We start from the raw sequence: 23,395 nt of genomic DNA, 5'->3' as shown, positions 1-23,395 counted from the left end.
AGATTCCACAACCTCCCTTGGCAACTTATTCCAGTACTTGACCACCCTGACAGTTAGGAACTTTTTCCTAATGTCCAACCTAAACTTCCCTTGCTGCAGCTTAAGTCCGTTGCCTCTTGTTCTCTCCTCAGAGGCCAAGAAGAACAAGTTTTCTCCCTCCTCCTTATGACACCCTTTAAGATATCTGAAAATGGCTATCATGCCCCCCTCAATCTTCTCTTTTCCAAGCTAAACAAGCCCAATTCTTTCAGCCTTTCTTTATAAGTCATGTTCTCCAGACCTTTTATCATTGTAGTTGCTCTTCTCTGGACCTTCTCTAATTTCTCCACATCTTTTTTGAACTAGGGTGCCCAGAACTGGACACAATACTCCAGCTGAGGCCTAACCAGCGCAGAGTAGAGCGGAAGAATGATTTCTCGTGTCTTGTTCACAACACACCTGCTAATGCATGCCGGAATCGTGTTTGCTTTTTTTGCAACAGCATTACACTGTTGACTCATATTTAACTTGTGATCTACTAGAACCCCTAGATCCCTTTCTGCTGTACTCCTTCCTAGACAGTCTTTTCCCATTCTGTATGTGTGAAACAGATTATTTCTTCCTAAATGCAGCACCTTACATTTATCTTTATTAAACTTCATCCTGTTTACTGCAGACCATTTCTCCAATTTATCTAGATCATTCTGAATTATGACCCTATCCTCCAAGGTAGTTGCAACCCCTCCCAGCTTGGTATCATCTGCAAACTTAATAAGCGTACTTTCTATGCCAATATCCAAATCATTAATGAAGATATTGAACAGGACTGGTCCCAAAACAGACCCCTGCGGAACCCCGCTTGTTATGCTTTTCCAGCAGGATTGAGCACCATTAACAACTACTCTCTGGGTACGATTAGCCAGCCAGTTATGCATCCACCTTATTGCAGCCCCATTTAAGTTGGACTTGCCTAGTTTGTCAATAAGAATATTATGCGAGACCGTATCAAATGCTTTACTAAAGTCTAGGTATACCACATCCACTGCTTCTCCCTTATCTACGAGTCTCGTTATCGTGTCAAAAAAGGCTATCAGGTTGGTTTGACATGATTTGTTTTTTACAAAACCATGCTGGCTGTTCCCTATCACTTTACTACCTCCCAAGTGCTTGCAGATGACTTCCTTAACTACCTGCTCCATTACCTTTCCTGGTACAGAAGTTAAGCTGACTGGCCTGTAATTTCCTGGGTTGTTCTTGTTCCCCTTTTTGTAGGAATATGCCATATTTGGTACAAGATTTGTTGTAAATCCATAACAGTGGTTGCAACAGTGACCTATATGGTCATATTTTAATCAGCTAGGTCACTGTCCCTGGGTCTTGAGAGTCCTCCTATGGGTCTCTCTGTATCTTAGAATTGGTGGATGTTAAATGTATTACTATAGCACCCCAGGGCTATAGCTGTAGACAAGAATGCCATTGTAACAGGTCCCTGGCCTAAAGAGTGTATAATCTAAATGCAAGATGATAAAAGACACACAGGGAGCACCAAGAAACCGCTGAGAGACTGTTGGGTGGTAAGGGTCTCCTTACACCAGCAGCCAAACCAGTATCAGGTGTTTGTAGGCCTCATGGCAGAGGAAAATGTAAAGGATGATGAAGTGGCTTTGTGGACGTGTACAGCAGCTCTTCGGGAGTAAGAGGGACAGCAATGGAGAAAGCACAGAGATTCTAGTTAGCAGGCTGCCGTTCTCCACCAGTTGGGTTGGTGGCCCAGGAATATGACCAGGAGAGGCATTTGCCTTAATTCCTGACTACATTGAGTCAAGATGGAGTTTCTCACCAGGTAATAGGCTAGACAGCAGGCTGGCAGGGTCTCTTATCCAGGTTATGTATGTTCGCTCTCCTACCCTTAACTGCTATTGGTCCTGCTTGGCAGTTGTGCTCCCTGGAGTTCTTCTTCCAGAATTGAGCAGGCTGTGTCCCCTATCTTTTCCCATATTGCTTCTCCTAAGAGCGGAGGAATCAGAGTGGCTGTAGGCTTCTGAAACTTCCTGGGGAAGTGCCTTGCATCCTGAGTCCTGGCAGAGTTTGGGCAGTGCGAGGCACCTGATGTGTTTTGGAGATATCCAGGGACAAGTTTTGTTCCTTCCTTTGCTCTCACCCATTTCCTTCCTGGCCTCCATGCATCTGGCCTGTGCTGTCAATCATGAATTCCATTGCCCTTGTCTTTCAGCTTCTTCAGCTGGTTTTTAGTCCCCACAATGGAAATCCACTGAATTCACATACCCTACATCTTAGAGGCTTCTGTCATAGGTGGTCTGCCGCTGTACTGGATTGGGCTGTGGTCTTACTCGAGCTCCTACGCTAGACTGGGTCATGGTGGGCCAATACTTTGATGGGAGACCTCCAGGGAAAACCCAAGTGCTGCAGGAAATGGTGATAATGCCTCAGCAGGCTGTGATTCTAAACAAAGGCACCAATTCCCCTCTAGCTCCCCCCCACCGTGTTCACCTGCATTCTTTGTCTTCTCCTAAGTGTTCCCCCTCAGCCTGCCTCCTTCCCCTCTCTCCTGGGGCATCCTGAATGCTGTGAAATGGCTGTTTCACTGAGGGCAGGAGGTACTGGGAGGGTAGGGGGGAGTTGGTCAGCTGGGTAGGTGGGAGGAGTGGGGCAGAGAGGGGCCTTGGCTGCTGGTGGGTGCTGAGTACCTGCTAACTTTTTTTTCTGTGGGTGCTCCAGCCTCAGAGCACCCATGCAGTCGGCAGCTGTATAGGTGACTCGTGGTAGTGATTGGGAAGTGTGCTGCTTCCTACGTCCCTCTGGGTGGCCCTCCCAACCCCAGCAGCAGTGGGCACCTGTACTCCTGAGTGGTACCCAGGGCTGCTGTTAGATGTGATGGGAGCAAGGTCCCATTGCACTCTATCCAAGAGCAGAAGCATTTACCCTGATTTTTCAGGCCAAATTCTAGCTGGGCTCACTGCGTTGTTTTGGTGTAATATTTGCCTGCGATCTCTGGTGAACAGGGGCTTCTCCTGGGTATGGAGGGCTGATTCTGCTTACTGGTGTGGGGGGCTGAAAGCCGACAGAGCTCCCTGGGAGGGAAGCCTTGCAGCAAGCAGAGGCCGATCGTGTGCTCCAGCAAAGGACTTTGTCTTGCTGCCAGGGTGCATTCTGGACATTGCAGGTGTAGCGTGCTGGCAAAGGGCAGCATCTTTTGCGCCAGGCTGAGTGCAGAGCATCCTTGGAGCACCAGGTGTGAGGCAGGGAACCCCTGCCAGCTGTTCAGATGCTGATCACTTCAAACAAAACCTCCCTGCGTACCTCCAGTGTGTGCCTTGCGCGCCAGGCACGTTGCAAGAACTAAGCCAGAGTGGTGCATTTCTGCTGTGCAGTGGAAAAGCCAGGGGTATTCCCGTGCGATCCAAAGGGTTGGGAATGCGTGAAGCTCTGTAGACTGTGCTGCCTTTCACAGCCCTTCCCCCATCCCAGCATTGATATGAGCCATCTGAAGTTACAGGGTCTCTTCGGGCCCAAGCGTGCGGGGGCTGCAGAGCCATGCTGCAGCACAGGCAGCTAGGCCGAGGAGGCGGGATGGTAACATGAGCTGCTGCTGCTGCTGCTAACTTTGCCTTGTTGTATGGCTGGCCAGAGGAACCCCAGAGGCAGGCCTGGCAGACTGTCATCAACTTAGACTTTGAGTCCCCCAGGCAGCTGTAAAGGGCCCCTGCTCAGCTATGCTTACTGCACAGGGAGACAGGCAGAGATAAGTCGTTCTGCCTGGCTCCCTGGGTCTGTTGTTTGGCCGTTGCAAGGCTGGTTCTTAATGCTGATAGGATGGGATTTTCCTTGGGTTTCGCTGGCTAGTGCCCCCTTTCTCAGACCCTGTCTAGTCCACGTGTGCGGTTATAAAGGTTTTTCCCCACAGTGGGCTTTGTGTAATTCCGTCTGGCCTTCACAGAACAAAAAAGCAGTCCTGTAGCACTTTAAAGCCTAACAAAATGATTTATTTGGTGATGAGTTTTCGTGGGACAGACCCACTTCTTCAGATCTGGAAATTCTGGTGAAAGGAAACTGGCACATGGGAATTTAACAGAAAGATAGAAAAAATGAAATGAAAACTGACAAATCGGCTACATAGGACGGAAGGAAGGGGAGCAAAGAGAGGGACGAGTGGGAAGAAAATCACTTACTGCAAGAGTCTGTTAAGTGACTTGCCTGAGGTCACAACAAATATCAAAGGTGGGGAAACTGGGTCTGTAATGTGTAAGGTAATTGCTATCTCTATTCAGACCTAAGTGCAAGGTGTTGACCTTGAGAATAAACTCCAGTTCACATGTCTCCCTCTGTAATCTGGTGCTAAAGTCTCTTTGTTTTAAGATGCAGATTTTCAGGTCTTTAATGGTATGGCCTGCTGCACTGAAATGCTCACCGACGGGTTCATGTGTATTCAGATTCGGGATGTCCGATTTGTGTCTATTCCTTCTTTGGTAAAGTGATTGTCCAGTCTGTCCAATATAAGTAGCAGAGTGGCATTGCTGGCACATGATGACATATAGCACATGAGTGGAGGTACAGGAATATGAGCCCCTGACCGTGTAACTGGCATGGTTAGGTCCAGCGATGTTGTCTTCAGAGTAAATACGTGGACAGAGTTGGCAACAGGGTTTGTTGCAGGACAAAGTTTCAGGATTAGTATTTCTGTGGTGTGGCTTACAGGAATTTCCTGAGGTTGAGCGGCTGTCTGTAGGAAAGCACAGGCCTCTGACCCAGGGCCTCTGAGTGTAGCAGCACGTTCCAGTATAGGTTGTAGATTGTTGGTAATGCGCTAGAGGGGTTTGAGCTGGGAGCTGTAGGTGATAAGAGGTGTTCGGTCATTAACCGTCTTGGGTCTATCTGTAGCTAGTTTCTGGGTATTTGCCTGGCCCTGTCAGTCTGTTTGTTTGTTTACTTCTCCCAGTGGGTAATTAACTTTTACAAATACTTGGTAGAGATCTTGAAGTTTTTCATCCCTGTCAGTAAGATCAGAGCAGATGCGACTGTATCTAAGGGCTTGACTGTAAATGATGGATCGTGTGATGTGTCCTGAATGGAAGCTGGAGGAATGTATGTAAGTGTAGTGGTCAGTGGGTTTCCAGTGTAGAGTGGCATTTATTTGGCCATCAGTGATCTGTACTATCGTGTCCAGGAAATGGATCTCTCATGTGAAATGGTCAAGGCTGAGATTGATGGTAGGGTGCAGGTTGTTAAAATCTCTGTGGAATTCTTCAAGAGTCTCTTTACCATGTGTCCAAATGATATAGATGTCATCGCTGTAGTGTAAGTAAAGGAGAGGTAATAGGGGACGGGAGCTGAGGAAGCATTGTTCTAAGTCAACCGTAAAAATGTGGGGCCATGCGGGTGCTCATAGCTGTGCTGCTGATCTGGAGATATAAATTGTCCCCAAATTGGAAACTGTTGTGGGCGAGGACAAAATTACATAGCTCAGCCACTAGATTTGCCGTGGTAATATCTGGGGTAGTGTTCCTAAACACTCGTAGCCCATCTTCCTGTGGAATGTTAGTGCAGAGAGCTTCTACGTCCATGGCGCAAGCTAGTCCACAGAAACTTTCCATGAGTTTAGGATGAGAAATGAAGAAGCCTGTATCCAGCAGAGGCTGTGTTGGGATTTGAGGGTGAAATGGAAGGTTAGCTAGAACGTCAGGCTTAGCACTCCAGCATTTTGCAGAAGGTGCTGTGGGCTCTTCGGTGAATCTATGGTTGGGGGCCGCTTGTTCCTGCGCTCCTCTGCTCTGTATGAGGGCGTGAGCCAACCACTGGCTGCGTGTGGCTTCCTTTGTGGGCAGGTTATTCCATATTTGTCCATTCTGTGGATCTCCTTTGTGCACATGGCCCACTAGAAAACCAGCACAGCAGGTGCATGTCATGATGGAACCTCATCCAAGCATGGACCGCTGGAGGTGCAGGCCTGATCTTCCAGCCCAGTCCTGCCCTTGGCCGAGGGTATTAAACAGCCCCTCACAACTGTCCCCAGTTCCTCTTTCTCTGCTAGAACTAAGCTAGGTTGTCTGTGGGTCTTTTTGTCTTGTCATCTTGGTTAACTCCCGCCAACGCTTGCATGCATGCCCTGTTAGGAGTGCTGTCTCGTCTCTCTGACGTTGTCTGCGCTGGGGCTTCCTGCGCCGGTATTCCTCTCAGGAAGCCTGCAGAGCCTGGTGCCTTCAATTTGGCGGTGAGCAAGCACATGGGAAGGGATCTGGATCTTGCTGCCTTTTGCACTGCTCCCTGAACGTCTCCTTCCTAGTGGGGCTTGCCACCGCTGGGAGCGGGAGGCTGGCCAGGTGGCTGTGGGCTGTTATCTACCCAGGGGAAGCCGGGCTGAAACCTCGCCTCGTGCTCCTGACTGAGCCAGTCTGGTTTCCATTTGAGCCAGTCACGTCTGTTGGCATTTCTCTGAGGTTTTGTAGCTGCCCTGGGGAGGTCAGGCTGTGTGTTCTGGGTGTTTGTGGTGTTGGCACAGGATGAAACCTTGTGGGGAGCGTAGCAGGCTTTCTGTTGCCCCCCTGGAAAGGCCAGCACTCAGGCTGCTGCTGCTCAGAACTGATCACGTGTGGTACAAACTCGCACGAGTGCTAATGCTGAGCTGTGCTGGGCTCGCTCCGCAGGGACGCGAGGGTCACACCGTGCCACTGCTGGAGATCTGCAGGCTGCCACGTGGGGCTCAGGCTGCACCTTTGCAGCCAGCCCAGCTGCTGGCCTTGGCCGGGCTGGGCTTCAGTCTTTGCACGATTCAGGGACCTCCTCAGCCTGCTGCCTTGGGAGGGCCCTGCTATAATCTCCTCCAGTGGGGCTCTGGGGAGGCTGCTTGCAAAGAAGGAAATGGGCTTAGTCACCTGCTGTGGCTTGTGTTCTCTGGGTGCATTGTCTCTGCAGAGCCACAGAGAGCTCACTCTGCCCCTCCCCCCCACCCGAGCTCAGCTGTGACTTGGAGGCAGAGAGGGCCTGAGGATGAGTGGGGTACCCTTGTTCCCTTGGCCTGAGGGTGGGAAGGGTTTGAAGGACAGGCCCACACAGCCAGCTGTTGCTGAGTGCAGAAGTGGCCATTGGTCCCAGCACTCGACTCCAGCAGGGGAGTGCTTGGGGGGCAGCAGTGCGTTTGGGGGTAGGAGCAGCCAGGAACCCCCCTTTTTCCTTGCAGTCACCATCTGTTAGGCCGGGCCTCCCTCCCTCTGCGCGATGGGCCTGGGCCAATTGGCTCTGGTGGCTTTTGTGGAACCAGGCTGTAATGGGAGCAGCCCGTGCTGAGGCAGATGAGATTTAATAGCCAGAGTCCAGGGAGATGAGAACCAAGCTCTGACCTTTGCCGTGTCCCAGAATGGCCTCTTGGCATATGGAACCGGCACCCTCCAATCCAGCCTGGGCACATGGATGCCTGCAGTGGGGGGGGCGCATGGGGGGTGGATATTGTTTGCTGACTGGCCAGGTTGGGGAGGCATTCAGTCCTGCAGGGCCTTTGCCGCCCCGCTGCTTTGTGGGGGAGCCGGCTGGCAACTGGACTCAAGCTGGACAGCCCTGAGCTCTGCAGAGGTCTGCAGCTGGGGCCGGACCTCGATTCTGCAGCTCAAGCCCCCTTTGTTCTTGGCCTCTTTCAAAGCCTGGCTGATGTGCTCCGAGGGGGTCTTGTGACCTGCGTGAGGTCAGTGGCTCATTCTGGAGCAGGACCCAGGTTTCCCCAGACTCAGCGGTAGCCATGAAGCATTTGTAATGGGGTCCAGGCTGTGAGTGACTCATGCCATGCGAGTGAGGGAGGGGCAGGGGAGAGAGGCTTGTTCAGCTTGTGTGTCAGAGCCGGCCCTGGAAACACTGCTGAGGGCTGTGCAGCACCTCCTTTGCCCTGCCCTGGCCTCTCCCCCCGCGCGGGTAGGACTCACTTTACCCCCCTGGCTCTGCAGCTACTGCTGGGGTGGAAGGTAGCAGCTGCGTAACAGCACTCTGTAGTACAACGCGTGTGCTCAGGACAGCAAGTGAAGGAAGGTCTTGTATCAGTTCAAACCCCGGTGGGCTCGAGGGTGGCAGAACAGAATCGCCATGGTTGAAATGTGCTCGACAACCTGCCTCACCTGGAGAAGGCCACAGGCAGGGCTTGGGACCTCAGCTTTCCAGCGTGTCCGCTCTTGGGAGTGGGCACAATTTGCTGGCTGGGTTTTGTCAGGTTAAGCTGGCCCATTGGAGCTTCTAGCCCCACACAGGCGAGCTGGTTCTGGTGCCTCAAGGGGCTGGTTGGGACCCCTATTTCACTGCATGTTAGCCAGCCATGCAGGTGTTCCTACCATGGTAAAAGTTAATCCCCCTTCAAAGTGATCCCTGTCTAACAGTGCTGGGGAGAGGATGGAGCAGGTAGAGAGGGCCTCTGCTTGTGCCCTGCTGGTCTCCCCCCTGTGCCATGGTGTGCTATGGGTCAGGTCGGGGCAGGGTTGCACACAAGCTGGGCTGCCTGGGTGGAGGGGAAAGCACCCACTGCAGGCTGCCTGGGGTGCTGACCTTGGTGGGATGCTGGTGGTGTGACAGAAGCTTGGTGATGTGGTATCCTATGGGTGGGAATGCGCTGAGGCTGCAGAGCCAACACCACAACAGGGGCAGGGTGCTCGTGCGAGGAGGGACAGGGGAGCCTGCAGAAGCTGAAACAAAGGCGCAAGGCAGAGCAGCAGTGAGGCATGCAGAGGGGTGGGAATGGGGGGGAGAATTGCTATGGCAACACACTGCTGACAGCCAGATTCCCGGTGTTGCTGCTGTGCCTGCAGTCGGAGCCCCTTCGGAGGGGAGGGAGGGGAGAGAGCAGGCGATGGGGGGCATGCGGTCTGGATCAGCGCTTTCCCTGGGTCCCAGCATGTGTTGACTGCAAAGCACCAGCGTTTCCCCTGTGGCATTGGTCTCCATGCTAAATCTTCCACCTTACCAGGGCTGTTCACCTCCCTGCCCCCCAGCACAGCTGGTTGGCTTCTTGTAGTGACTGCAGGGGCTGGCACTGGGGACACCTGCGATGGGTTGCCCTGCAGATTCCAGAGGAAGAGCTTCATACGTGCATCTGAGTATCTTGTCTCTCACTCAGACCTCCCCAGGCCAGGGCACTCCATAGAACATTGGCAAACCACCTGCCTGCCAGCTCTGCTCTCTGGGAAGCCTTGAGTGTCAGGGCAGGCCCAGCCAGAGTGGAGCCAGGCCCTTAACCCTTGTCTTATTGCTGCCTATTCTCTAGTTGCAGTTCTCAGCTCTCTCTTGTACCCAGAGCCACTTAATTCCTCGGCAAGTCCAGGCCCTTCAGCCGGGCCTCAAGGTGTCTGGAAATGCCTTGATGCCCAGGGAGATGCGCAAAGTTGTGCCCTGCTGCAAGTGCCTCTGTAAAGGGAGCCTGGCACTTGAACATACACTGCCGCTCAGACTGCGACTACACTAGTAACCAGCAACGACGAAGGGGTTAAATAGTTCTGAGACTACCATTTGAGCAGAGTTTACCAGGCACATCCTGGGTCCCATCAATGTGTGAAGTAGGCAGGACCAGCCTGCCTGTGCCACAGGTGGAAGTAGGCTGCCTGGTTCGCTTCTAACTTGGCTGTAATGTTGTAATAGCTAGGAGCTTACCCATCTGCTGCAATCGACCACGGCTTTAGCTGTGAGCCTTGGGGAGGGGGCTAGATGGATCCTATCAGGACATTCCCACCTTGTGGACGTGCAGCTGTAAACCTCTGTCTTCTGTAGTACACATTTCAAAGGGCAACACAAAGTATTGGTCTACAAGGAGCCAGTACCTAGACCCTTTCCCCTCCCCCCTGGGGAGGAGCCAGCCCAGCAGTTGCTGATTGCTGGGACTGTTATGGGGCAGGGGCCTGAGCTGTTTCAGCACCCCTGGTCTGAGTTCAGTTCATGCGGGGGCAGTTGCCTCTCTGTGGATGGCCCAGCCATTGCCATTTGCCTGGTTTTGTGCTTGGCCCCATCGCCTTCTCTCAGCTGTGAACTGGAGGTAAAAAGCCAGTGCAACTTTTCTAGAAGCCTGCTCTGCCCACAGCCTGTCCTGAGTGACACAGTTCCCTCGGATTTGGGCTGGCTTCACCTGCCAGACTGCTCCACCACTTCAGCTGGCTTAGAAACCTGAATCCTCTGCAGGCTGACTTCCCTCCACATAGAGTAGCTCCCTACCCTGCTGGCTTCCTCTTCTGGGGCTCCCTGCCCTGCCAGATTCCCCCCGCCACAGCTAACTGCTCAGTGGTGCCAGAGGCTGCTGCTGCTTAAACGGATTTTAGTGTTTTTGTTTGCAGCGACAACCTCATGAGCTGCATGAGGAGTGAGTGGCAGCGGTGCTTGGAGCCCCAAGTGGCTCCTTAAAGAGCTGCAAGTGGCTCGTGAGCTGCAGGTTGCCAACCCCTAGGCTGGAGCATCAGTTTCCTGTTTGTCTCTGAGGAACTAGTTTGTGGCTGCTGTTCTGAACTGGGAACATACCGCAGCAGCAGGACTTTTCATGCAATGTTGCCACACACGTTTTACCAGGACAATAATGATCAGCAAACTGAATCTTTTCAGATGATACCTCATAGGGCAGACCTTGTACAAAATGTAACCTAGCCTTGTGAAAGGGGCGAATGTTGGAGCAGACTGTCAGAGAAATGTCCCCAATGTGGGTCAGACCCTGAGAGAATGGACGTGATGTATAAGTGAGAACTAGTGATTTTTGCGTAATGAGCCCCACACTCAGACCTAGCATTTCAGAAGGAGGTTCTCTTAGTTCTGCTGTGCTGTCTTGGCGTGGTGGAACAGCTCAAGTTGCTCATATCAGCAGACAAACCTCGGCCAGTCCTGTCCCCCAGTTTCTGGAAGGCTGAGACATGCAAACCACCTGGCTGTTGTGGGGAGGGGCGGTGTCAGATTGACAGCTCCAGCACGTGTTCTCTGTGCATTTAGCTATAAGCTCTTGCAGATGGGAGTGTCACTCACAGTGTACCGCACCTCATGTAACAGGTGGCCTACGGGACTGGCCTATGGAGGTGTAGCTGCATTGCATCAGTAGACCCACGGCTGGCCCAGATCATCTGACTGGGCTTGAGCTGCCAAGCTGTAAGATGTCGGGGCTCAGGCGGGAGCCTGGGTTTTCAGACCCTGTGAAGTGGGAGTGTCTCAGAGCCTGGGTCTGTGCCCAAATGTCTATGCTGGAATTCCACAGTCCCACATCCAGACCCTGCAAGCCCCAGTCAGCTGTCTTGGGCTAGTCACTTCCCTCTTACCAAATCCCACTTTATGCGATGTGCACTTGGTGTAGCTGTAACATAATGTTGCCACTGTGGTCCCGTAGATAGGGGGTCTGGACTGGGACAGGGAAGACGAATCCTGCCACTGACCTGCAGAGTGACCTTGGACTGTAGCTGCTTCCCCCTCTGTGAAGGTTTCCCCTCCCACTCTGTGTCTTGTCTGCTGCTACTATAAGCACTTTGGCCTGTTCCTTACTGTCTTACTATGGGACCCCGCTTTCAGCTGAGGCATCTAGGTGTTATCAAAGGAGCAGTGAGACACACAATGCTGAGCTCCCCATCCAGTCCAGATTCCCTTGTGGCTGTGGGTGTGAGCAGGGCAGCTGTGCTGGAGTTCTGGAGTGTGCTCTGAAGTATGTGCTGCTCTTTGCTTTAGCCAACTCGTAACCCTGTTCTGGAATGTACATCTCTGATGGGGTGAAGCAGGTCTGGCCACTCCCTTGAGGAGGCCTTCTAGCCCTGAAATGAGCCGAGGAGAGGTGACTAAAGGGGAGCAATCAGTCTGCGAGCTGCTGGAGCGACCAGTCAGGGGCCAGAAGGGCCACTTAAAGGAAGCAACAGAGTTGCTGCCTGGAACTGGAATAGGGAATACTGGGATTTGTGCTACAAGGGCAGCAAGACCAGGGACAGCTCAGCACAGGCAGGACTGAGTGTGGGGAAGGTTGCTGAAGACCTGGGGAATAAAGAAGGAGCTCCTGGCGGGCTGTGAGACCAAGTGAGGACTGAGTCCAGAGCCTACCAGACAAGTGAAGTGGGTACCACTGTGGGCCCTATTGGCCTTGCTGGAGACTGAGCCCAGGGAGGGCTGCCAGAAGGAAACACCAACAGAGGGTGCTGCAATGGGCCTCTTGGGTTGTTACTGAAGGTAGTGTCTCCTGGGAGGAAGGCTTGGACTGCATACCCTGAAATGGGCTTTGCTTCTTGTTCCGCCTACAGACAGTGTGACCTGGCCGGAGGGCTGAGTCACTGAAGACACACCCAAAGAACCATTGGACCTGGCCAGAACTGCTGGATAAAATCTTGTGCCCTTCCCTGTTCAGGGTATTGTCCCTTGTGCCCGGGAAGATGTTTTTCTTGAGGTTCTTTTGTCCTTGTGAATCCTCAGGGCTTGTGTAACTGCCAGCCACATCATCCAGACAGTACACCTCAGCTGGCTCCAGGGACACCCAGGTTTCTCAGTGCTATCTGACTTAGCCCTGGGATGTGCCTTACCTCAGGGGATGAGTTGCACTTTAACAGTTTGAATAGTAACAGAGAGGAAGCCGTGCTAGTCTATACACTATCAAAACAAAAAGCAGTCAAGTAGCACTTTAAAGACTAGCAAAATAGTTTATTAGGTGAGCTTTCATGGGTCCCACGGAAGCTCACCTAATAAAGTGCTACTTGACTGCTTTTTGTTTTAACAGTTTGGAAACCTGATATTTCAGCAATTTCCCTCCAAACATCACAACCCCCTTTGGTGAAATATTGGGAAGACAGCTGGTCACAGGGGTAATATACCTGCCTGGATGGGCATGTCCATGTCATTGGCTGCCTCCAGGAAGGTAAGTTAAGAGTGCTGCTTCCCCTGCAGTCACTAGTTACAGAAGATGGAGCAGTGATACTTTGATGCTATTTGATGGTTTGTTTCTTGGGAGAATAGATTTTGAATTTAGAATAGTTCATTTTAAAAATGCCCTAACAAATGCCCAGCCAGTCTCCTCTATGCTATGCTGTGCTGTGCTTGCATGTGTAATATAAATTAATTTGTTACAGAAATGATAAATTTGTTACTGTGCATCTGCACCATGTTATGCAGGTATCTGAAATCACTCGAAGCCCTGATGCTTCCTGGGGTGAGGGCCCTAACAACATGAATGTCTTGCAGTAGAAGATCAGCGTAAGGAGGGCAGCTCACTGGAGGTGTCTGCACTTGTTTTTTGGCGGGGAGGGGGAGAAGCTTCTCATTCTTAAAGCCTTATGTTCAGTAGGGACCCCACTTGTTGTTACAGCTGGTGCCACTGCACTGGGGTTAGCGATGGTGGAAATCCATCCCCCAAAACCGTACTGTGGACAAGGCCTCTGAGGTCACCTGTGGGCAAAATCAACTTCTAGCCTCAGATATGCTGTGGGAAGGGCTGTTTGCTGACACAGCACCGGGTATGTGTGTGTGCATGTTCAAGTCACACAAAAGAAATCCTTAGCTGGCTTTTTTAACAGGGATGTACATAAGAAAATAAGCCTGTAGAATGTAGAACGTTATTAATAAGTACATAAATGTGAATACACACAGATAACAACAGTAACACATTTCAACATTTTGAATGAGATGGATGAGCCTGAGCCCCAGCACCTGATTGTGCTGCGCACAGCCCCCTACAAAATTACCCTTTCAGTACCCTCTAGAGTAGGGGGTGCACAAAGTGGGGGTGGCCCCCAGGCTATGTCTGTACTGTACTACAAGACCCATGCTATGCTGTGGCTGGCCTGGACCAAGTGACTTGGGTTTGTGGGGTCCTTGCTGGAAGCTGTGAATGCAGGGCACTGGACTAGATGACCTGCCTTCCAGTCCTCTGATTCTATGAAAATTGTCATGGGGCTGCAGTCCGGGCTCTGAGAGCCTGGGGAATGGAGGGTGGTGTGAGTGCCCAGTCTTCAGCCTGAACCCAAACACACTGCTGCTCTTAGCTCCATGGCCTCCGATCATCTGCTGGGCGCCAAGATTCCGTGCCCCAGGCTTTGGCGCACCCAAAGGGTCTGTCATGCAAAGAGAGGGCATGGGACAATGGAAGCGTAGGCAGCCAACGGGTCTGATTCTGGGACCCTTGGAGACCAACGATATGTCAACGGGTTTTGGGGACAAACACGTCTTTCTGCTATCAAAACGAAAACGCAGGCCAGGAGCACTTCAACAAAATAATTTATGAGGTGATTATTTCGGTAGTGTTTACAGTGCTGCTGGCCTGCGTTTTCGTTTTGATAGTATGTAGGCTAGCACAGCTCTCTCTTTTACTACATCTTTCTGCCTGTACAAGCCCTGTTTAACCAGCACTGCTCTTACCTGGCCAAGCTCAATGAACTCATCTTAGCTTTGTTACAGCAATGACGCTGTGGCAAAAAGGGTAGAGAAATAATGAAGCTAATGATTCTAGTAGGATAAAGAGCTGAGCTGGGCAAGCCACAGCAGTGCATCCTGTGCAGAGTCTCTATTTTGGGGCAGTGCAGGAGGGGGAATTTGCTACCATATCGAAACCAGTGGGTTTAAAGCAGGCTGGTTTTGAGGGTGAGCACTTTTTTCAGTGGGAGAACATGAGGTTGGGCTTCTCCCACTAGATGCTGGTTCTGACTGGCCTTCTGCTCAAGGGGCGGGAGTTTGAGATGGTACCTACCACTTGTGTGAGTTGCCAGGCACCAAAAGTGTTTTCCAGTGGGTCTGGGAGATGTTAAGCATAGAACCAGAGTTGTCGGGGATTGTGATGTGGCCCAGCCTGACGAAACAGTCAGAGCCAAGGCCTCAGCTGGAAGGTATGCCATGGATCCACCCAGGGTCAGAGCTGGTGTTAGGGCAAGGATGCAGGAGACAGAGATTTGGTGAGGGACAGATGGTCAGTCAAGGGGAACAGGAAGCTTTATATTGGATGGTGTCCACTCAGCAGTCTGCTGCTAGTCGCCTGACAGTGTTGAGTCAGCACAGCTTCTGGAGCTTCTGATGGTGAAACACTTCAGCTGAGTTCCTTCATCTGACCTGGCAGTGAGGTGTCACTGAGGGCAAGGCTCTAACTCCAGGGCTGTGGGCTTCAGAGTCCCCGCCTTGCCTGCCAGGGCTTTCCTTGACGGGTTTGATTTGGAGTCCTGGCGATGGAGCTGTGTCTCAAACCTGCGAGCGTGGCTGCGGTTTTTGCCATAAAAATCCTGGTGGCCGTGCGTAAGTCCCTGCGAGTGAGTTAAATGAGGAATGCACTGCTGGGCGGGAGCCTTCACTGTTGTAAGTCACTTGTGCTCTCATGATCTCAGTAGCCACCCCACCCCCCAACTACTACTATTCCGTGTCATGATCTGTCCTGACCTCCTTCAGGTTTGGAGTGGGAGCCACGAAAGCCTGGCCCCCTTTCCCCTACAGCTTGCTGAGTCTACCTGGAGCTCAGGTGCAGGCTCACTAGCTCTTGGTCATTGTGCCACCTCCCGACAGCCACTGCTTAAAATATGGGTTGATGTAGGGCCAGCGCACTGGTATGAAATCCCCACCTACTCTGCCCCGCGGCGGTGCCGCCCTAAGGCGGACGTAGTGGAGGTGGGCTGCTGGAGGGATGCCTCCATGGACCCGCTGCTCACTGGTGTTCCTGCGGTGACAGAAGAAACCCCATGGGCTTATGCCGCTCTGGGCCCTGTGGTGTAGGCCTGGCTGGAACCTGCAAGGAGCTGTGGGAAGCATTGACTTGGGAAGTGGGGACACGGGGCAGCTGGGGAGGTGACAAGGCAGCTGTTAGTGACAGGGCTCTGGCCCTGGCCTGGCCCCGCGCGAGGCGGAGGGGAGCCCGGGGCTTAGGGACAGGCCCCGCTGGCTGGGGAGGGGCGGGACCTTGTGCGGCCTGGGAAAGGCTGGGCTGGGCTCCACCCTCCTGCAGGGTCTGACCGAGCAGGAGTTGGGCTTCTCTGGGGGGTGTAAGTTCCCGCTGCCGAGGCCTGGCTCCCCGCCCGGGCTCGCAGGGTCCACCTCCGGGAAGAAACGTGCTGCAGGGCTGGGCTCGGCGAGCCGCTTTCTAGCGGCCTCACTCGTGCCTGGGCCGGCGGCTTCCCGGGGCAGGGCCCTGCGGCGCGGTGCGGTGCGGTGCAGCCCAGCCCAGCCCAGCCCAGCGGCCGCGGCAGGGGGCGAGGGGCCCGAGCCTGCGCCTTCTCGGCCGCCGCGGGCGCGGCGCGGCGCTGCGCTGGGGGGGGGTCGTGCCTCAGTTTCCCCCGCCGGTCCCAGCGGGGAGCGCAGCGCTCGTGGCCCCCGCCGGCGGAGCCAGCGCCCGGCCGCGGCGGGGCGGGGGCGGGGCCGGGGGCCGGCGCGATCAGCTGGCAGGAAATGGCCCGGGAGCCGGGCGAGAGGCGGCCGGGCGGCCCGGGGCCGGCGTGTGAGCCCTGCCGCCGGCCTAGGCGCCGCTCGCGCCGCGGGTAAGTGGGCCCGGCCCGGCCCGGCCCGGCCCGGCTCGGCTTTGTGCCGCGGCCGCCTTGTCCCCCGCGCTGCGGGAGCCGGGCCGGGCCCGCGGGCTGCGCAGCGTGCGGCGGAGGGAAGCTTAGAGCTGGGCAGCACCGCGGGACCGGGCCCCCACGGCTGTGTGCCCCCGGGGTCCCCACCCCCCGCTGCTGCAGGGGCCGCGCTCTGCCCCCCCGGGGTCCCCACCCCCCGCTGCTGCACGGGCCGCCCTCTGCCCCCCCCGGGGTCCCCACCCCCTGCTGCTGCACGGGCCGCCCTCTGCCCCCCCCGGGGTCCCCACCCCCCCGCTGCTGCAGGGGCCGCCCTCTGTCCCCCCCCCCCCGGGGTCCCCACCCCCTGCTGCTGCAGGGGCCGCGCCCTGCCCCCGCTGGGCCCCCCCCAAATGCTGCAGGGGCTGCACTCTGCCCCCCCCGGGTCCCCCCAAATGCTGCAGGGCTGCGCTCTGCCCCCCCCCCGGGTCCCCCCAAATGCTGCAGGGCTGCGCTCTGCCCCCCCCCCCCCCCGGGTCCCCTCCAAATGCTGCTGGGGCAGCTGTCCATGCTTTGGTTCCCTCAGGCCTCCCAACTGGCAGCAGCTGCAAGTTCACAGAGCTGTGCAAAGAGGACAGGTCCTGGACTGTGAGGTGAATGAGGTGGGGGCTCAGGGTGAACGTGAAGCTGTGATTAGAAGACCTGAGACCTCTGCCTGGTCTGGGTACTTGCCTTTGAGCTGGGGTGAGCCCAAACATGGCATAATCCACACTTCCCCTCCCTGCCCTGCCCTTGCTCACCAGTCAGTTTGCAGAGTGCTGGGGTCCCCTCTCGTGGCAGGGCCTGACCGCTGAAAAAGAGGCAAATGGTCAAGAAAAAGAGAAGGGGCCCCGGGTGGGGTGGGGGATGCTGGGGAGGCTGTCAGACTAGGCCGTTCAGCTAGCACCAGTGAGTGGCAGGGACGAGGGAAGGGTGTGGCACACAGGAAACAAGGGAGAAGGCTAATTCAGCACCCTGGCCTGGAGGAAGGAAGGTGCTCTGGGCAGGGAGGGGGGAGGGAGATTGCTGATGGGGGTGGGGAGAGACTGGGGTTTGTGACAAGAGGTTGCCTGAGGGAGGAGAGATCCTTGGTGCAGGACCCTGTACTGGGAGTGAAGAGACCTGGGAATTAAGAAGAGCCTTTCTCTGCTGGAAGGAAGGTGCTGTTGATAGCAGGGGCAGAGCAGCTGACCACAGAGGCCCCCCAGACCGGTGAGAGGAGTTAAGCAGGAGCCAGTCTGTGTCTGGGTGAACTGGGGAGAGAGCAGGCAGGTATTCTGAGTACATCTAGGAGAAATCTTGGCTGTTCACACTGGTCCTAGAGAATGGGGCTTACAGCTCATGCCAGGTCCTGCAGCGTGACGTGTGCATCCCTGGGGTGGCTGCTTGGAAGAGCAAAGGGGAAGGAGCTGAGGAAGAAGTAGCAGTTCTTCTGCTACAGCTTTCCTGGAGCCCAGGCTTCCTGTGGCAGCCTGGGAGCTGCCCTGGTATGGGCAGGTGCACCTGTCTGCTCTAGATGGCCCTTTTGGGGGACGCGTTGTACTCTGTCGCCTGCTATCGCCCCCACGGTCGAGTCTCTGTAGCTAAACAAAGCCCTGCAGGGAGAGGGCCAAGCCCTAACAAGGTGCCGGTAGTGGAGGTGGCACTGTGGGCACAGAGGGAGATTACGTGGGCCTCAGAGAGCTTCCTGCTGGGTTGGTGCTGTGGCCGGTGAGGGGAGCTTCCTTTAAAGTGCCCTGTCCAAGGCCCTCCCAGGTCTGTTGTGTGATTGCTAGGCTGGGAAGCACAAGGCCAGGTGATCTGCAGCTAATCTGGGCTAGCAGTGTCCCCTCTCTCCAAAGGGCCGTACAGGGCACAGCTGGTGGCCGGGGGCCAGGAGAAGAAGCTAGGGAGGGAGATGAGCTGGAAGGAGGAGAGGAGACGTGCTTCCAGAGTTAGCCTCCGACTCTCTGCCAATCAGGCAATGCACCTTGGGAGTTTAGAGCCGGGCAGCAGCCAGCTGGCAGCTGTGTAGGGTTTTGTACCAAGCATGGGTCATGTCAGTGAACCCTGGGGCTGGATTTGTAACTTTGGCAAGTGTAGGTTTGCGTTTGCTTGTCGCCTGGAAGATTTAACAGCTGAGCTAAGAAGAGGTTCCCCATGAGGCCTGGCAGGGCCCACTCCAGCCACCAAATTGTGATCCCCAAGTTGGCTCTTGCAGCTGTGAAGTTAACATGACCCATGCTGGGGTTGCCATCCTGAGTCTGCAGACAGCCTGGCACGAGAGAGTGATCATCTGCTGTGTTCTGAACTCAGCGGAGGTAGATAAGACCTCTGCACACTCCAGTGCATGTGAGTGGATTCTCTGGGCAGCACAGAGTGGCTGTGGGCACTTTTCACTGCATCCCTGGCAGGAGGAAATGTAGGGCACAGCTAGCACATACTGCATTCCAGCCAGTCTGCTTGTGGACAGCCTGTGCAGGGCTTGTGCAGCCAGGGCATAAGTCAGAGCAGCCTTGAGGACTGGGCAGATCAAAGATATGAGGAGCACAGAGATGACTTGAGGAGGAGGAATGGTGCAATGGAAAACTGAGCGTGGTGACTCTGCCTCTGTTCATCTCAGTGGATTGTTCCTTCTGGAACCTTGTGACAGTCTAAATGTCAGTGGCGGTAACTATTCACTGTGTTAACTGCAGAAGCATCCAGCTCACATGCTTCTCTCACAATAATAATTTGCCTTCCGTGTGTACAAAGCCCATCCTGTCCCCTGTCCAGCTGCCAAAGCCTCTCCCCCTACACTGCCCTGTGGCAGCTTGGGTAAGGCAGGGATTCGTTATTGATGCAAAGGTCTGCAGCATGCTGACAACGTAGAGTTGGGGCAAAAGGCTCTGACTTCAGCCCCCCAGCCAGTGGTGGTCCAGCTTTTCACCTGAGCTGGGCGTTTCACAAGAATCGAGAGGCCACAATCAGTAACAGAGGATAGAGGCTCAGCCTCTTCTGCTCCCATGGTGCCATTCGGGCAGTGCAAAGGGGGGAAGAAACACCTTTCCCTGCTGCCTCCTTTGCAGTACCCCACTTAGGTACAGGTGAAGAGTATGGAAGTTATATACACCCTGGCATTTTCAGTGCCTGATTTATTCAGTAAGTTTTGTCCAGGAGATTGCAGATCTGTCCCAGATAGCTCCTGTACTTCCTTCCCAACAGCCCTGGGGGAGTGGCGAGGGGTGGTACATACTGTGCTCCTGCTATCCAAGCTGAAGCAGGGTCCCTAGGGAACCGTTGGCAATTGGTGCAAGTTAGAGCAGTCTCCGGGTTGCTGTCACCTTGGCCAGACCGGGAGCCACAGCTGTGCTTTCGGGCTGCAGGTGAATGCCTTGCTGAGGGGTTTCAGACTCCTGAGAAACAGGCAAGCCCTGGTCCTGCGGCCTGCTCTACACCTGGAACTTAGGTCAACCTGGCTGTGCTGTTCAAGGGTGTGAAAAATTCAACCCCCTGAGAGATGCTGTTGTGCTCATCTGAGTGCCAGCCTAGCCCCTGCTAGGGGAGATTCTTCAACCTCGCTACCATCTCTCCAGGGGACAGGTTGGCTAGGGTGACGGAAAGCCCCCTGCCATCATTGCAGGGTCTTCACTCCAGCTCCACAGCTGTGATCCTCTCGTGCACCCAGCACAGACAGTCGTGTAGTCTCAGCTGTGTTAGGTTACAGCCCCAGAAGAGTCCTTGTTTATGCCAATCGCTAGGCCACTGGCCTTGGAGCCTTGACACCTGGCTTCGGGCACGGACACCTGGTATGTTCTTGGCCAAGTCGCTTCTCTGTGCCTTGGTTCCCTCCCACCCCCTGGTGGAAAAGAGGCCTGAACACCTCTGCAGAGCCCAGGGAGGTGCGGGTGCCAAGCCGGTAGGGATAGGAAGGGGTGCTGTTGCTTCCATGGGACAATGAAACGAATGCTGCTTGGCTGTGACTCTGCAGTGTGCCCCTGCCCAGGCTTTGTAGCTGGGCTGAGCCCTTCCTGGCTGGCTGGCTGTGTTGGTTTCTGGTACCGTCCTGGCGTTTGGTTCCTCTGTTCCCAGCGAGCCCCAGGAATACGTTGAGCTTGTCTGGCTTATCCTGCCCCACCCCTGCGTTAGCTGAGCCGGGCCTCCTCTTGTGGCTGAAAGGAGCAGGGTTTGTCCAGTTCCAGCGAGTGCTCCCACAGGAGCAAGGGGTGTGAGGGGCTGCCTGCCCTCCGCAGGGGGGCTGTCGGGTGCACCACCCACCCAGGGCACTGCGCAGCAGAATGCCTCCTTTCGACAGAGCCAAGGTGTGGGGTCCAGCCCTACCCAAAGGTGGGCTTGCAATGGGTGCTGGGCCCCACCTGCGCAGGGAGCTGAGCCCAGGCATGCTGGGTGCGAGAGGGTGGGGTGTGTGCGGACAGCCAGGCTTGACTGACTGCTCCTTGCTCCACCCCCGTCCTCGTTGCTCCCCTCTCCAGTTCTTACTCCTGGCAAGGCTCCTCTGCCCATGGGGCTGGCTGCGGCTCCCTGCGTCCAAAGGGGAGAGTCAAAGAACCGGTGGCCCCAGCTTCCTGCCCTGCCTAGCTCTTCTGTTGGTGGGGGTAGCCTGGTTCCTCCAGATAGGGGACTTGGCAAGGCTGGGTTTGGCCCTTCCTCCTCCAGCCTGGCCGGGTGCCCTTTGGAGTTTGCGGCAGTGCTGGGGGGAGGGTGTGTGCACTGGCTGCTGCGGGGGGGGGCAGGATTTCCTCAGGCCGTGCTCCTGGGGCTGGGGCTGCATGGTTCTGGCCTGGAGGGAACAGCTTTGACCTCAGTCCAGGGCAGTGACCTGGCTGGACCCCGAGGGAGACCAAGAGAAAGACCCATCGCTCAGCAGACATGCCTGAGATGGAGGGAGGGGGCTGTGTGTGGCACCGGGCCCCTTCCTGAAGGGGTTTGTGAGCGTGGCTGTTCAGAGAGGTAGCGTGACTCAGCAGGCAGGGCGGAGGGCCAGGGTGCTGGGTTCATCTCAGCTCAGCCGCTGACTTGCTTTTTGACCTTGCCACTTAATTTCCTGCTGCTTGTTCCCCAGCTGTAGCAATGAGGGGGACAAGACTGACTAGGCTTGAGGGCAATTTTTCCCCCTAATTTTTACAGCCACATGTGGAATAATTTTTATGTGCACCAAGGCATGCCAGTGTGCACCAGCAGGAGGGGAAGAACGCCTGGTTGCGCTGCTCTGCTGATCAGCTGGACAGGACTTGACTGTCCTGATGGGCCGTGGAAGTGCGCAGCTTACAGGGAGCACTTGAGGGTGACTCTTTGTGCCTTGGGGCTGTGAAGGGCTTGGCATAAGGACTCCCTGCCCTTGTTGGCATGTTTCTGGGGGTGCAGGGCCATGCTGGGGCAGGGGCAGGGGCAGCAGGAGCCAGGGTTACATCTGGGTGTGCAGTAGGGAAGGCAGCTCCAACCCTGTAAGCATGGTTCCTTGTCCCAGCACTGCCTGCGAGGGACTAGAGGAGAGCTCCCCTGCAGAGCAGTGTGAGGCTAGACCACCACAGGCCCCTGGGTTGAACGAGCGCCCTTTTGAGCTGCCTGGCTGGGTCCTGGCTGGGGGCCGGAAGAAGGAACATGATGCCAAGTGCATGGCACACTGTGGGAGACCTGTGGCTCTACTGAGGCATGCTCAGGATGGGGAACTCGGCTTGCATGCCCTCGGCACTCCTGCACACTGAGACGCAGCTCCTAGGGAGGCTGCAGGCTCTGCCCAAAAGCACAAGGAGACCCATCCCCACACGGGCTGCTTCCTCCAGCAGGTGCGCTGAGGCACGGGCTGCGTTATTTCAGCCTCTTCTGCCCAGCCTCTGCTCTTTCCCTGAGCGTAGGGAGAGGCTGGCCCCAGGGCTGTGTGCGTGTCAGCGATGGATGGTCTGAGTCCTGCTCAGACAGTCGCTCCTCTTACTGCAGAATTCCCCCCGCCCCCTGCCCCCAAGAGAGGGTGTAGAGATGGGACACTGTGACACTCAGAGAAGAGTTTTGTCTGTGCGCCCTGTGCCATCGGCGAGACTCCAGCTCCTCGCTCACTGCGGTGCTGGCTTGCTGGTAAGGCAAGTTCTTGCCACCACCCCACACTGCGTCTGCATCCCCTGCCACCCTTGCTGTGCTGGGCTTTTCTGGGCACTCGCCTTGTATCCCTGGAGGCTCTGCATGAGCCTTACCATGTAGCTCTTTCCATTGGCTCTGCCCCTAGGTGGTATGTAGGACCCTGGCCCGTGGGTTCTGCCCCTTTCCTGCCTCTTTATAACTCTCTCAATCACCCTTTCCTTTTGAGGCTGTTCTGAGGCAGCACCTTCTCTGCCCAGCACAGAGCCTTGTGACGGGCGCTCTGAAGCCGTCTCTGATGGTGCTAACTTGCTCATCTCCTCCCGCGCTAGCCCACTTGGTGTGACCTGCTGCAGTGCTACCTGCCTATTGCCGGTGGAAGAAGGGCACTGACTAGAGAGCGGAAGTGGGATGTGGGTGACATGCAGGTTGCTGTCCGCAGCTGTGCTACTTGGCACAGCGAGTTCCACCCACTCCCGGGTGATCAGCAGCTGCCGGCCCAGCCCTGATCCTGGATGAACAGGGAGCAGATGGAAGCAGGCGACGGGAGGAGGAGCTGTCTGGAAGGTGTCGCTTGCTTTCAGCTGCTCTGCCGGCCTTTCGTTGTCCTGGGCTGTCTGGTCCTGAACCTCTCCCTGATGGGCACTTCCGTGTCCTGCAGCTCTCCTGGCTCTGGGCACTGGTTGTCCCGTGAGCGCTGACCTCTGAAGTGGCTTAGCGAGTGCCTGACGTCATGCTCTGCGGAGGCCCGAACCGGAGCTGAGTGTGCTAAAGTGAGTCTTCCTCAAATGTCCCTCACCTGAGTAGCCACAGGGTAAAGGGGCTCCCCCAGCCACACGACAGCGGCAGAGCCGACCGCTGGCTGTGCCTGCAGCTCTGCCTTGCAG

The 23,395-nt window shown here is 55.4% G+C and overlaps 1 protein-coding gene across 7 annotated transcripts in view; it reads left to right on the top strand.

Moving 5' to 3' along the window:
* The window catches only part of ATOSB (atos homolog B), a 50,769-nt gene that overhangs the window by 5,746 nt on the left and 21,628 nt on the right, over positions 1-23,395 (top strand). The window contains exons 1-2 of one of the 7 annotated variants that reach the window (XM_074995881.1): positions 16,329-16,406; positions 17,005-17,071. The exons of 3 other annotated variants lie outside the window; for them this stretch is intronic. The gene's annotated coding sequence lies outside the window, so the exon portion shown is untranslated. Of the gene's footprint in view, positions 1-15,126; positions 15,238-16,328; positions 16,407-17,004; positions 17,163-23,395 lie in introns of those variants that run through there. 3 more of the 7 variants (XM_074995886.1, XM_074995884.1, XM_074995885.1) reach the window with 3 other exon arrangements.

This window comes from Carettochelys insculpta, chromosome 5 (genome assembly GCF_033958435.1).
Source record: "Carettochelys insculpta isolate YL-2023 chromosome 5, ASM3395843v1, whole genome shotgun sequence".
In the NCBI taxonomy this organism is placed as follows: Eukaryota; Metazoa; Chordata; order Testudines; family Carettochelyidae; genus Carettochelys; species Carettochelys insculpta.
This window is presented reverse-complemented; position numbering and strand designations above follow the sequence as displayed.